We start from the raw sequence: 12,604 nt of genomic DNA on the forward strand, positions 1-12,604 counted from the left end.
GACTTGCAATGATTGGACAAGTGCGAAAAGGTTTCTTTCCCCATAGAACGTTTATGATCTTTTAGACGTGTGCTGATGAGTACGAGCAAACAAAATGCTTGTGTCACTGAAAACACGATTACAATGGCATGACTTGCAATGATTGGACAAGTGCGAAAAGGTTTCTTTCCCCATAGAACGTTTATGTTCTTTTAGACGTGTGCTGATGAGTACGAGCAAACAAAATGCCTGTGTCACTGAAAACACGATTACAATGGCACGACTTGCAATGATTGGACAAGTGCGAAAAGGTTTCTTTCCCCATAGAACGTTTATGTTCTTTTAGACGTGTGCTGATGAGTACGAGCAAACAAAATGCTTGTGTCACTGAAAACACGATTACAATGGCATGACTTGCAATGATTGGACAAGTGCGAAAAGGTTTCTTTCCCCATAGAACGTTTATGTTCTTTTAGACGTGTGCTGATGAGTACGAGCAAACAAAATGCTTGTGTCACTGAAAACACGATTACAATGGCATGACTTGCAATGATTGGACAAGTGGGAAAAGGTTTCTTTCCCCATAGAACGTTTATGTTCTTTTAGACGTGTGCTGATGAGTACGAGCAAACAAAATGCCTGTGTCACTGAAAACACGATTACAATGGCATGACTTGCAATGATTGGACAAGTGCGAAAAGGTTTCTTTCCCCATAGAACGTTTATGTTCTTTTAGACGTGTGCTGATGAGTACGAGCAAACAAAATGCTTGTGTCACTGAAAACACGATTACAATGGCATGACTTGCAATGATTGGACAAGTGGGAAAAGGTTTCTTTCCCCATAGAACGTTTATGTTCTTTTAGACGTGTGCTGATGAGTACGAGCAAACAAAATGCCTGTGTCACTGAAAACACGATTACAATGGCATACACTTGCAATGATTGGACAAGTGGGAAAAGGTTTCTTTCCCCATAGAACGTGTATGTTCTTTTAGACGTGTGCTGATGAGTACGAGCAAACAAAATGCCTGTGTCACTGAAAACACGATTACAATGGCATGACTTGCAATGATTGGACAAGTGGGAAAAGGTTTCTTTCCCCATAGAACGTTTATGTTCTTTTAGACGTGTGCTGATGAGTACGAGCAAACAAAATGCTTGTGTCACTGAAAACACGATTACAATGGCATGACTTGCAATGATTGGACAAGTGGGAAAAGGTTTCTTTCCCCATAGAACGTTTATGTTCTTTTAGACGTGTGCTGATGAGTACGAGCAAACAAAATGCCTGTGTCACTGAAAACACGATTACAATGGCATGACTTGCAATGATTGGACAAGTGGGAAAAGGTTTCTTTCCCCATAGAACGTTTATGTTCTTTTAGACGTGTGCTGATGAGTACGAGCAAACAAAATGCTTGTGTCACTGAAAACACGATTACAATGGAATGACTTGCAATGATTGGACAAGTGGGAAAAGGTTTCTTTCCCCATAGAACGTTTATGTTCTTTTAGACGTGTGCTGATGAGTACGAGCAAACAAAATGCTTGTGTCACTGAAAACACGATTACAATGGCATGACTTGCAATGATTGGACAAGTGCGAAAAGGTTTCTTTCCCCATAGAACGTTTATGTTCTTTTAGACGTGTGCTGATGAGTACGAGCAAACAAAATGCCTGTGTCACTGAAAACACGATTACAATGGCATGACTTGCAATGATTGGACAAGTGCGAAAAGGTTTCTTTCCCCATAGAACGTTTACGTTCTTTTAGACGTGTGCTGATGAGTACGAGCAAACAAAATGCTTGTGTCACTGAAAACACGATTACAATGGCATGACTTGCAATGATTGCACAAGTGGGAAAAGGTTTCTTTCCCCATAGAACGTTTATGTTCTTTTAGACGTGTGCTGATGAGTACGAGCAAACAAAATGCTTGTGTCACTGAAAACACGATTACAACGGCATGCCTTGCAATGATTGGACAAGTGCGAAAAGGTTTCTTTCGCCATAGAACGTTTATGTTCTTTTAGACGTGTGCTGATGAGTACGAGCAAACAAAATGCTTGTGTCACTGAAAACACGATTACAATGGCATGACTTGCAATGATTGGACAAGTGGGAAAAGGTTTCTTTCCCCATAGAACGTTTATGTTCTTTTAGACGTGTGCTGATGAGTACGAGCAAACAAAATGCTTGTGTCACTGAAAACACGATTACAATGGCATGACTTGCAATGATTGGACAAGTGGGAAAAGGTTTCTTTCCCCATAGAACGTTTATGTTCTTTTAGACGTGTGCTGATGAGTACGAGCAAACAAAATACTTGTGTCACTGAAAACACGATTACAATGGCATGACTTGCAATGATTGGAGAAGTGCGAAAAGGTTTCTTTCCCCATAGAACGTTTATGTTCTTTTAGACGTGTGCTGATGAGTACGAGCAAACAAAATGCCTGTGTCACTGAAAACACGATTACAATGGCATGACTTGCAATGATTGGACAAGTGCGAAAAGGTTTCTTTCCCCATAGAACGTTTATGTTCTTTTAGACGTGTGCTGATGAGTACGAGCAAACAAAATGCTTGTGTCACTGAAAACACGATTACAATGGCATGACTTGCAATGATTGGACAAGTGCGAAAAGGTTTCTTTCCCCATAGAACGTTTATGTTCTTTTAGACGTGTGCTGATGAGTACGAGCAAACAAAATGCTTGTGTCACTGAAAACACGATTACAATGGCATGACTTGCAATGATTGGACAAGTGGGAAAAGGTTTCCTTCCCCATAGAACGTTTATGTTCTTTTAGACGTGTGCTGATGAGTACGAGCAAACAAAATGCTTGTGTCACTGAAAACACGATTACAATGGCATGACTTGCAATGATTGGACAAGTGCGAAAAGGTTTCTTTCCCCATAGAACGTTTATGTTCTTTTAGACGTGTGCTGATGAGTACGAGCAAACAAAATCCTTGTGTCACTGAAAACACGATTACAATGGCATGACTTGCAATGATTGGACAAGTGGGAAAAGGTTTCTTTCCCCATAGAACGTTTATGTTCTTTTAGACGTGTGCTGATGAGTACGAGCAAACAAAATGCCTGTGTCACTGAAAACACGATTACAATGGCATGACTTGCAATGATTGGACAAGTGCGAAAAGGTTTCTTTCCCCATAGAACGTTTATGTTCTTTTAGACGTGTGCTGATGAGTACGAACAAAATGCTTGTGTCACTGAAAACACGATTACAATGGCATGACTTGCAATGATTGGACAAGTGCGAAAAGGTTTCTTTCCCCATAGAACGTTTATGTTCTTTTAGACGTGTGCTGATGAGTACGAGCAAACAAAATGCTTGTGTCACTGAAAACACGATTACAATGGCATGACTTGCAATGATTGGACAAGTGGGAAAAGGTTTCTTTCCCCATAGAACGTTTATGTTCTTTTAGACGTGTGTTGATGCAGCGACCGGTTTGTCTAATATACATATTTCCACAAGTTAGCGGTTTCCGATGAACAACCCACTTGCTTCACCTTATGAATTTCTTTCGGCACAAAACTACATTTTCTCTCTTTTAAGTTAAACTTTTCGGCAACTGCTTGGCACAGCTGTTGCACATTTGTCGGAGCGCTGAAAACAACATCCATGTCATACCTGCTGCCAACATTCTTCAAAGCATGACAAAAATGATGAACATAAGGCACAACTGCACAGCGCTTTCTGACCCTGTTTAAGCTGTTCCCTGAATATAAATGCTCATGCTTTCTTATTCTTATCAGTTTATCAACCGCTCTGATGATAGCCAGTTCTGGGAAACCGGCTGATGTTAACCTACCTACTTGTTTAGAAAAACTTTCATTAAGTGACAGCAGGACTTCACTATAACCCCTGTGAGGCACAACACTGCTATTCCGTTTTTTTTTACGATTTTTGAATGCCCCGACATTTAGTGCAGTAAGGGTTTTCCCGATCTAGGGCTGTAGTACAGCCAGCACGGGTGGTTGGTCAGATTCTCGATGATAGGTCTAGAAACTGCAGTTGCTTTAACGCGACAACGTTACAGAGTTCGTTTCGTAAAAATTCCGCCGTCGGCGTCAGGGACGGCGACGTTCGTAATCGAAAAATCCAGAACGATGCAAATAAAATAACCAATAAAAAATCATCGGTCCAATCTGAGGACCGAACCCGGGCCGTTTGCGTGGCAAGCAGGTGTCCTACAAGAAAGCCACGATGTTGCTTGGATATACCTCCGGAAAAAACACTACATAAATGTCATGTTGTGGAAGGAGCCTCCTTACCGCATATTAACGCGATAGCGTTAAACAGCTCGTATCGCAGAAATGCCGCCGCCGACGTCGGTGTCGGCGCCATTAATTGTGAGCGAAAAATCATCATCTTGTGCGTGACCGAGAAATCGAAAAAGCTGCAAATAAACTAAAAATGTTGGGTCCGAATGAGAATCGAACCTAGGCCGTCTGCGTGGCAAGCAGGTGTTCCACCACACACCCAGGCCTCTGCTTAGAGCTGCGCTGAAAGTAAGTTTCATGCTTCCCAAAAATACCCGTCCTCTATACGGGTGTCACAGTACGAGATGTAATATCACAGTAATATTGCGTGGTACAAGCGTACATAGCCATCAAGCGTCACTCCATGTCCATAACATAACGACCTGGTGGTTTAAAGACAGCCACCTATTACAAAAGGAACACACATTACTGCGCGTATTCCCTTATGACCACGTGGTTGGTGCATCGCAACATCGAAAAAGTTTCTCGTGCACAATTGCTCCTGGTTTAAAGTATGCTACCCATTACATAAGGCACACACCTTAGTGCGCGCATTCTGTTAAACACTCGTAGTGTTCGAAGTGCGCACCAAGGGCAGGATATCGCTACCGCGTTCAACTCTTAAAGGCGAAGCTTAAGCGTCCTCCAATTTTTGTTCGGCAGGTGTCGCGAGAAAAACGAGCCCATTCGGCGATTTCTATGCGCATTGGCGAAGCCATCAACGTTTTCTGCGTGACGTCATGCTTCGAAAGAAGCCGAGATAGTGCACCGTCGCCGCTAAAAACAAACACAGACAAACTTGCAAACAGCTCCAAAAATGGACAACTATGTCCATATAGCGGAAAACATATCAAGCAAGCAGCAAACATCAGATAATGTGCTGCAATCTGTGAGGCATTGTGAGAAACATGTCTCGACTACGGCAGAGATCCGCCATTCTAGCACAGGGAAGTGATTTAGATCCCCAAAACCTGTTTCATTACTATAGATACATCTCGCGCGCACGTGTGTGTGTCTGTGTGCGCGTGGGTGCGTGTGAACAACACCCATTAATAAGTATGCACCTAGTGGTTGAAGTACGCACTAAGGGCCGGTTTCGCTATCGCGTTCAACTCTTAAGTGTGAAGCTTAAGGTTCCCCCAATTTCTTCTTCTGCAGTATCACGGGTAAACTTAAGACCCAGGCCACATTCACGAAACACTTTTAGAACATTCACCGCGTTAGACCCATATTCAGCCCCAGCAAACCAAAACATCATCAACAAAACGGAAAATTCTTTTTGCCAGACCAGCACGATGAATTTTCTGCTCCACTCGTGCTAGAAAAACACTACATAGTAAAGGAGCTACCTTAGAACCTACACATATGCCACATTTTTGCACACACATTTCTTCATTTAACCCGACAAAATAGAGAATTCAGGTAAAAGAGCAGTATTTCCATAAAACTTTCTACTGAAATTCCGCATTTGTTTCGAAACTTGATTTCCTAATTACCTGCACAAATGCATAGTTTTACATTTTTCAGCAACTCTGGGTGCGGAATTGAGTAAAAAAGTACTGTACATCAACAATAAGCGCCATATCTCTTTGGGTTGTCTTCTCTCAAATATTGTACAACCGCTTCGGAATTATTTATAACTCAATCAAATCATGCATTGTAATCCTGTTTTCAGTGACACAGGCATTTTGTGTGCTCATAGTAATAAACTTGCACGTGGCGTCACGGAAGCGTTTCATATAAGTAGGCGTGGGACAAAGTGTATCAGTCAACCATCGATGGCGCTTACTGATAAAGAAATGTCTCTTTTGAATTGTCGTTAACTTGTGTTCTGCTCATATACCTCATGAATTGCTTTGTGCATGCATTGTAATGATTTTTTGTGCTGATATGTTTAGTTCCTGTAAAAAATAAATTAGTTGTAAGTAAGCGCTCGTTTGTACCTTCCGTCCGCGTCCTCGTCTTTTGCGCGCACTAAAAAAGTGTCAAACATGAAATTATCTTTCTTTGAATTTATTTGATGGTAGCTCTCACGCAATAAAATGTTTACCATGTGATCCTTAAACTGCCTGTATGCAAACTTAATTTCCTAAAAAAAATGATCCTTGCAGTTCATTGTCTGAATATTCTGTTAAATACTGTTAATTAATTTTGATGCACCCATGTTCTGAAAATCTTTTTTTTTTGCAACACCGTTGAATTGTTTCCCTTCAGCTCCGCTGGACAACATGGTATGTATTCCTGAACTGATTTCTTTGCAGTCATGCAGTCAGAAAATAAATATCTCAATGTACTGAATATGTTCTTCTTGATGTAATACAGTTGAAACTCAATTTAACTATGATTTTCATGCCTCAAATTATGCGCTAAATCGAGAAGGTCTTGAAATCTAGAAAGAAAATAGTGAGTTTCGCCTCAAGGGCAAAGCAGTGCATGCAATAGCAAGAAATTGGAGGAACGGCAAGAAGCTAGAAACTGGAAGAACGGCAAGCAGCTAGATACTTCGTGCGCGTTGCTCAAGCACAAATAACGCAGGAAAAGAAAACACACAAGGCGAGTGCGAACTAACTGTCCCAACTAGACACCTGTAGCGTGCTGCTCAAACACAAAGAAGTTCGCACGAAAAAGACACACAGGTATACACAGGACGAGCGGGAACTGTCACAGTTGTTACTTCATCTAGCCCCTGCTCTGTCTCTTTTAGCTAATAGCTCACTCCTTTGGCAAACGTGGCCCCTGCACCGAGCCAATTGAACTTCATGCGGTCTCAAGCTTCAACGCAAACTTTGCAGTGAAAGCACAAGACGTACAAAACTGCCCCTCAAGAGATAACCACGCGCGCACGGTAGACCACGCTCTGTATGTGAAAATGCAAGTCGAAGGCGCACATCCCAACTCCGGGGAAACAGTTGAGAGCTTTAAAATTGGGGACCCAAGAAATTTGGGAGCGCAAGGATGCATGCGCAGCATGCAAGCCACTCTCGGACTCTTGCGCTCGCGTTCTCCCAAACCTCTGCAGCGCCTTCCTTTGGGCGGCGAACAAAACCGGAGAGCGCGTGACCTCAAGAGAAGAAAATAAAGACGGCGATTAGCAGTGGCATACGACAACACTCGCGTTCCCTGCTGGCGTCAATTCTGTTCACTAAAATTCGCAAGTTTCGCGGCCTATAGGCGATGCGCAAAGCGCCGACCACGCCGGATGTTTGTGCACGGATGTTTGTGTTTTTCAACGTGATTTAACGACTCTCTCGGGCTTCAGCGATGTCGAGGAACAACTGCTGCGTTGTCGGCTGCTCGAACACGTACAAAAACTCGCCAGGAACGCACGTCTACACGTTTCCGGTGCTATTTCATGAGTGAGAGCGACGGCGACGGTGTATTGCGGCTGTCCGACGCAAAAGGTAAGCAATCGCGCTTTGTTTAGGCAGTGTTAGAGCGATTACCGTGTTTTTATTTCTCCATTTATGTCGCTACGTCTTCAGCGAACGCTACTACGTTTACATTTGGTCGCCTCGCCTGCATTGTAGACGCTACAATGCACATGAGGTTGTTATCACTGATAAGACGAGATGCCTAGGCTCTCTTGAAAAACGAATGGCGCGAAGCGCTATGCCAGAGAATGTGGGGCCGGTGGCGGCTACTTTACAAAAGCGCCATGGAATCACACGTGTGCTGCACGAAATGGGCTGCATTCTACGTAATGATGGCACTGGAATGCGATCACCGGTGCAGAATGTTCGCTGTGCGCTCGCCTCAACTGTATGCATATTGGCTGTAAAACATGGCACCTATTCGCACTGAAGGCTTTTGACAGGACATTCAAACCGATTCAACCTCCCTTTGAATGCCTCGTAACATGACTTCATGCTAATAAAAAACACCCTTGATGTATCCCACTAATACTCATTCGCTTTACACAAGCTGTGTTATGAGTAGGGCCATAGGCGTGCTCACGGGGCGTTGGGGCTTTCCTATTTGCCTAAGAGAGGGGGGGGGGCGCAAAATCTGCCCCTTGCATTAACTTAGTGGGGCCTGGGGGCGCTGAGATGATCCTTTGCCCCCCTTTGATGGGGAACCCTGCGCACGCCTGAGTGGAGCCGATTATGGAATTTACGTGTTTTCTTTTCTTTATTCTTACTGGTGGTGCTAGCTACTACTGGTTGCTGTTTTCTTTAGCATGTAATTGGTGAGTATATGTTGGTCCTGCTTCATTGTAGTTATATCACACATGAAAAAAATTTTGCATGCCCAATGCGTGGGGTCGATCCTCAAAATTTCGTGTTTTTTTTTTTATTCTTGCTAGTGGTGCTAGCTACTGGTTGCTTTTTTCGTGTGTGTGAATTTGCATGGACTTCAATAAAGCACTTGGTTTTCAAGCAATATATATAGCAATATATATAGCTTGTTGACGCTTGTCTGTGGCAAACACTTGGCGCGTATAGTGACAGTGTCGTCCTACACAGCTGTTGCATCGGACACATGTCCACTATTATAAAGCGCGGCTCCTTTGCGCACACTATCGGCGCAAAAGTAATTGTCAGGGACGCGCACAAGCGGCAAATCGCACGCGCGCGCTTCCGTCATGCTTGCAGTGAAAGGAGGCGTTCGCTACGCGTCCCGCGTGCGTTTCCAACGGCCGCCGCTACGCGGCTTTCAGTGGCGCCCCTATAGGCGCTGCGCATCGCGAATAAGTTGCACGACTGCACATCCAATATGGCGGTCGTTGAGATTACCGGCCCACTACAGACGGTTTAGGAATGTACACGTTTGGCAAAGAGTTCAGTTCCTTGCGCTTTGGTTACACTCCGATTTATGTTTTTATGAAAGCAGGGTTGCGGTAACATATTGTAATAAGTAGGGCACACAACTGTAAAAAAAAAGGGGAAACAAACTCGTCGCGTTGATTGCGGCGCTTAACCGCGCTTTGCGACACCTGCTGTGTTGTTAGCACAACGTGATAGTGGAAGTCTTAGTAAAAATCTCAGTAATATCAGTGACATTCACGGGCACGTGCTTTATCTCATTTCTGCGTGCATTGCATTCTGCCTCGTAGCTTGCTGAGCTCACTTCAAAGCACGAAGTCATGTAAAATCTAAAGAAAATTGTATTGCTCTTTGAGACCGAATCACAAGGCCCACTTGAGGCATGAGCGATTATCGGAAATATGATTTTATTGCGCTTTCGTCATTAAAAAAACAGCGGAATACCACAATAAGTCGACAAGCAGCGCATGAAACCAGTGGCAAGACGCAAATTTCACTTTTACTAAGTGACGTTGCTCTTATAATTCTACGTTTTCGGTTTTTGAGAAGTGCAATAAATAACATCGTACGGGACAGGGATGAAAAATCAGCGCCATCAGCAAGTAATACCGAACAGGTCACCGAAGTACTTCGCAACCACTTCAAACGTGGATTGATGCGATGGACACTTTGAAACAGGACATTTCATTATATTGCGGCGATGGAGCGCTTCACAATCTGTTCTGGTGATGGCTGCACAGCGACTGTGTCGAGCGAAGGAAGGAAGTGCGAGAAATCTGATGTGAGGTAGTAATCATGTACTGTGACATAAAATTGGATGTTGCATACATTCATGGGCCTTGGGTATTTGCTTGCGAACCCACTTAACTACTTACGGCTTTTTGAGATGCTTATCTGAAGGGGAGGCTTGCTTTGCCTCCCGCTGTACGCTGCCAGCATCGATGCCCGCAGTAAAATCAGTCGCCTTTTCCTTTTTCTTTATATTTTCCGTTCACCTTGAGGAACCGAAAGTGTCATGCTAATATCGAGACCGTGCACTCCGTTGCAAAACGACCCCAAACGAGACAAAACAAGTGGCAACATTCGCTGACTCCAGCAGGTCCAACATTTCAATAATCTCGACAGAGCTTCCAGCAGCCGCCGCTCGGCGGCGCCACGGTACGTGAAGGTTGCCAATAAAACTTCATTTGGGTCTAGTTGGCACATATTTCTGAGGGTAAAACGTGAGAATGGCGTCCATATCTCACGTAGCGTAGAGTTACTATGTATGCTACCTTTAGGCAGCAGAGTTGCGCATCTGTCTTCCAAACGCCTCTAGCAACCATGCATTGCGGAGAAGCTGCCGCTTGGTAAAATTCTTGTATTTCTTTTAGCCACCGCTGCAGCGAATTCGATTGACACCAGGTGTCGACAGTAAATTTAATCACCGGCCTTCGACAGGCCAAACATGTCGATCAGCGCCGCGGTAGGCATGTCTCCTGCGAAAACGGAGAGCGGCATCTGCGCATAGCTATGGTTGCTTGCCAGACCTATGCGCAACTCTGCTACCTAAAGGCAGCATATACAGTAATTCTAACGCAGTGTCTCCTCTATCGTCTTTCGACGACATTTGCAGCGAAACACGCAGATATGCGGCCAATTTTTTCTTCTGGATATTTTTGATGCGAAGCAGCTTTTCCTCGGGGCTGTGTCTGTCCTTCCATTGGCAACCGTCCGCTCGAGAGCCATGTGTGCTGGCACGCGCTAGCGCGTTCGGGCCAGTGTAACGGGCTGGGTAAGACGCTGTGGCCTCTCCCCCTTACACTCTCTCAGCAATCACGTGATGGCGTCGGGGAACGATATTCTACAGACACGCGATGAGCCCACGTGCTCCCGCGTGGCGTGGCGATGAACCCGCGAACCGTGCTCCAACAATCGGGACGAGTAACAGCAACAGCAACTACAGTGAATTCATGGTGTGCTCCAAGGACGCGTTAAGATCGGGCAAGCTGCCCATGATTAACGGAACATTTAGCCGAATCATGCGCTGCTTCGCATGCCCACATGGTTCCCTTTAGTGGGAGATGGTGTAATTTTTTTGTTTGCGGCTTTTATTTATATACACGTACATATACATAACCAGGACATGACGGCAATGGCAAAAATTGGACGAGAGTGTCCATATAATTATTATCGCAATAAAAGTGAGTGGAAATCGACACCCAAAAGCTACCGTGGTATTGTATTTGCCACGAACACATGCCGCGCGTGTCAAAGTTCTTCGAGGGCGGCCCAAATCATATAGTGGTATTCGCACATTGGAGGCTCCATGCATGGGCGATGTAGGCCTGGCGGATGGTATGACAAACTATGACAAGCTGCAACTTCGCAAGGACGCGGAGAACGAATGCAGTAATCGTGCGAGAAGGTCGAGCGATGAATTTGCGAAAAGGCGTCATCTGGCAACCGTAGCATAACCTTCGAAATAAGCAAATCGATTACAGTAGGGTGCCTTGATGCGCGTTTTGTTGCGCGTTTTGTGCACACATCGAGGCACACTAGATTACAGCTACCCCACGCGCCGTCTGGTGCGTAAGTGTCCTTCCAACTGATGAGCTCGTTTTCCCCTGCATGGACGTGGTATGCAGCCTTTTCAAAGAAAGCTAGTGCCGTTGCTACGGCGCCTAATGTCTTAACGTGACAGCTTAAGGACACATGCTCGAAAAAATACGCGTAATTTCCGAATTGGAAACAAATTACGGTGTTTGTGCCCATTTGTTTCAGCAAAAGCTATGTTAAGTCGGGTTCGGTGGCTTAGTCAACTTTCTTAATTACGGTTGGTGAAAACATAGAACAGTATAAGCACCTGCTGGGAAGTGGAATGTGTTCGTTAGATCGCGAAATTAGCAAGATATGGTTTCGTTTGATCGTGCGTTAACTGTAGTCTGTCTGGAAGTTGTCTGTGCACTTTTATACGTGCATAAAAATTTCGGTCTCGTTGTACCACTTTACAGTGGTACTTCCTCACAAATACAAGCGGGAGAGAAATTATTTAAAGGAAATCTGCTGGAGATATTAGCCTGCGTCTTTCCCTGACACGCTACTCCAAGTGCTGGGTGATGATTATGATACATACAATGATAATCGATAACAGCGGAAACACACACACGCATGAACGCAGGCACACATACACACCCAAACACACACTGACACACGCACAGATATTATGCTGCTTACCAAGCTGTATTGATATCCTGCACAGTGTATGATATAAACAAAGTCACCATCACTCTAAAGCGCATTGTTTTGTGACATCAGGAAACGTCTGTGGCACATTTTCAACACGAAAGTGTCTTATGACGGGGTCCAGGGAGTCGAACTTACGACCTCTCGATCACCAGCGCGCAGCGCGAAACGACTGCGCCACAGACGGCATGTTCTCTGCTATGCTAACGGCGGGTTATTTATGTACACCATTTGCCGGTGGCGGTACTCAGAGATCGGCGGTACAGCGTGTTTCCGTTATCACTAGCGAGATGGCGCGAAGGGCAGGAAACGCGCGCTTTATAAGTCGCCTCAATG

General features: G+C 44.6%; 1 protein-coding gene across 1 annotated transcript in view; it reads left to right on the forward strand.

Moving 5' to 3' along the window:
- LOC119402816 (uncharacterized) overlaps window positions 1–12,604 on the forward strand; it is a 58,180-nt gene that overhangs the window by 28,453 nt on the left and 17,123 nt on the right. The window lies entirely within an intron of this gene.

Source organism: Rhipicephalus sanguineus, chromosome 8 (genome assembly GCF_013339695.2).
Source record: "Rhipicephalus sanguineus isolate Rsan-2018 chromosome 8, BIME_Rsan_1.4, whole genome shotgun sequence".
Taxonomy (NCBI): Eukaryota; Metazoa; Arthropoda; class Arachnida; order Ixodida; family Ixodidae; genus Rhipicephalus; species Rhipicephalus sanguineus.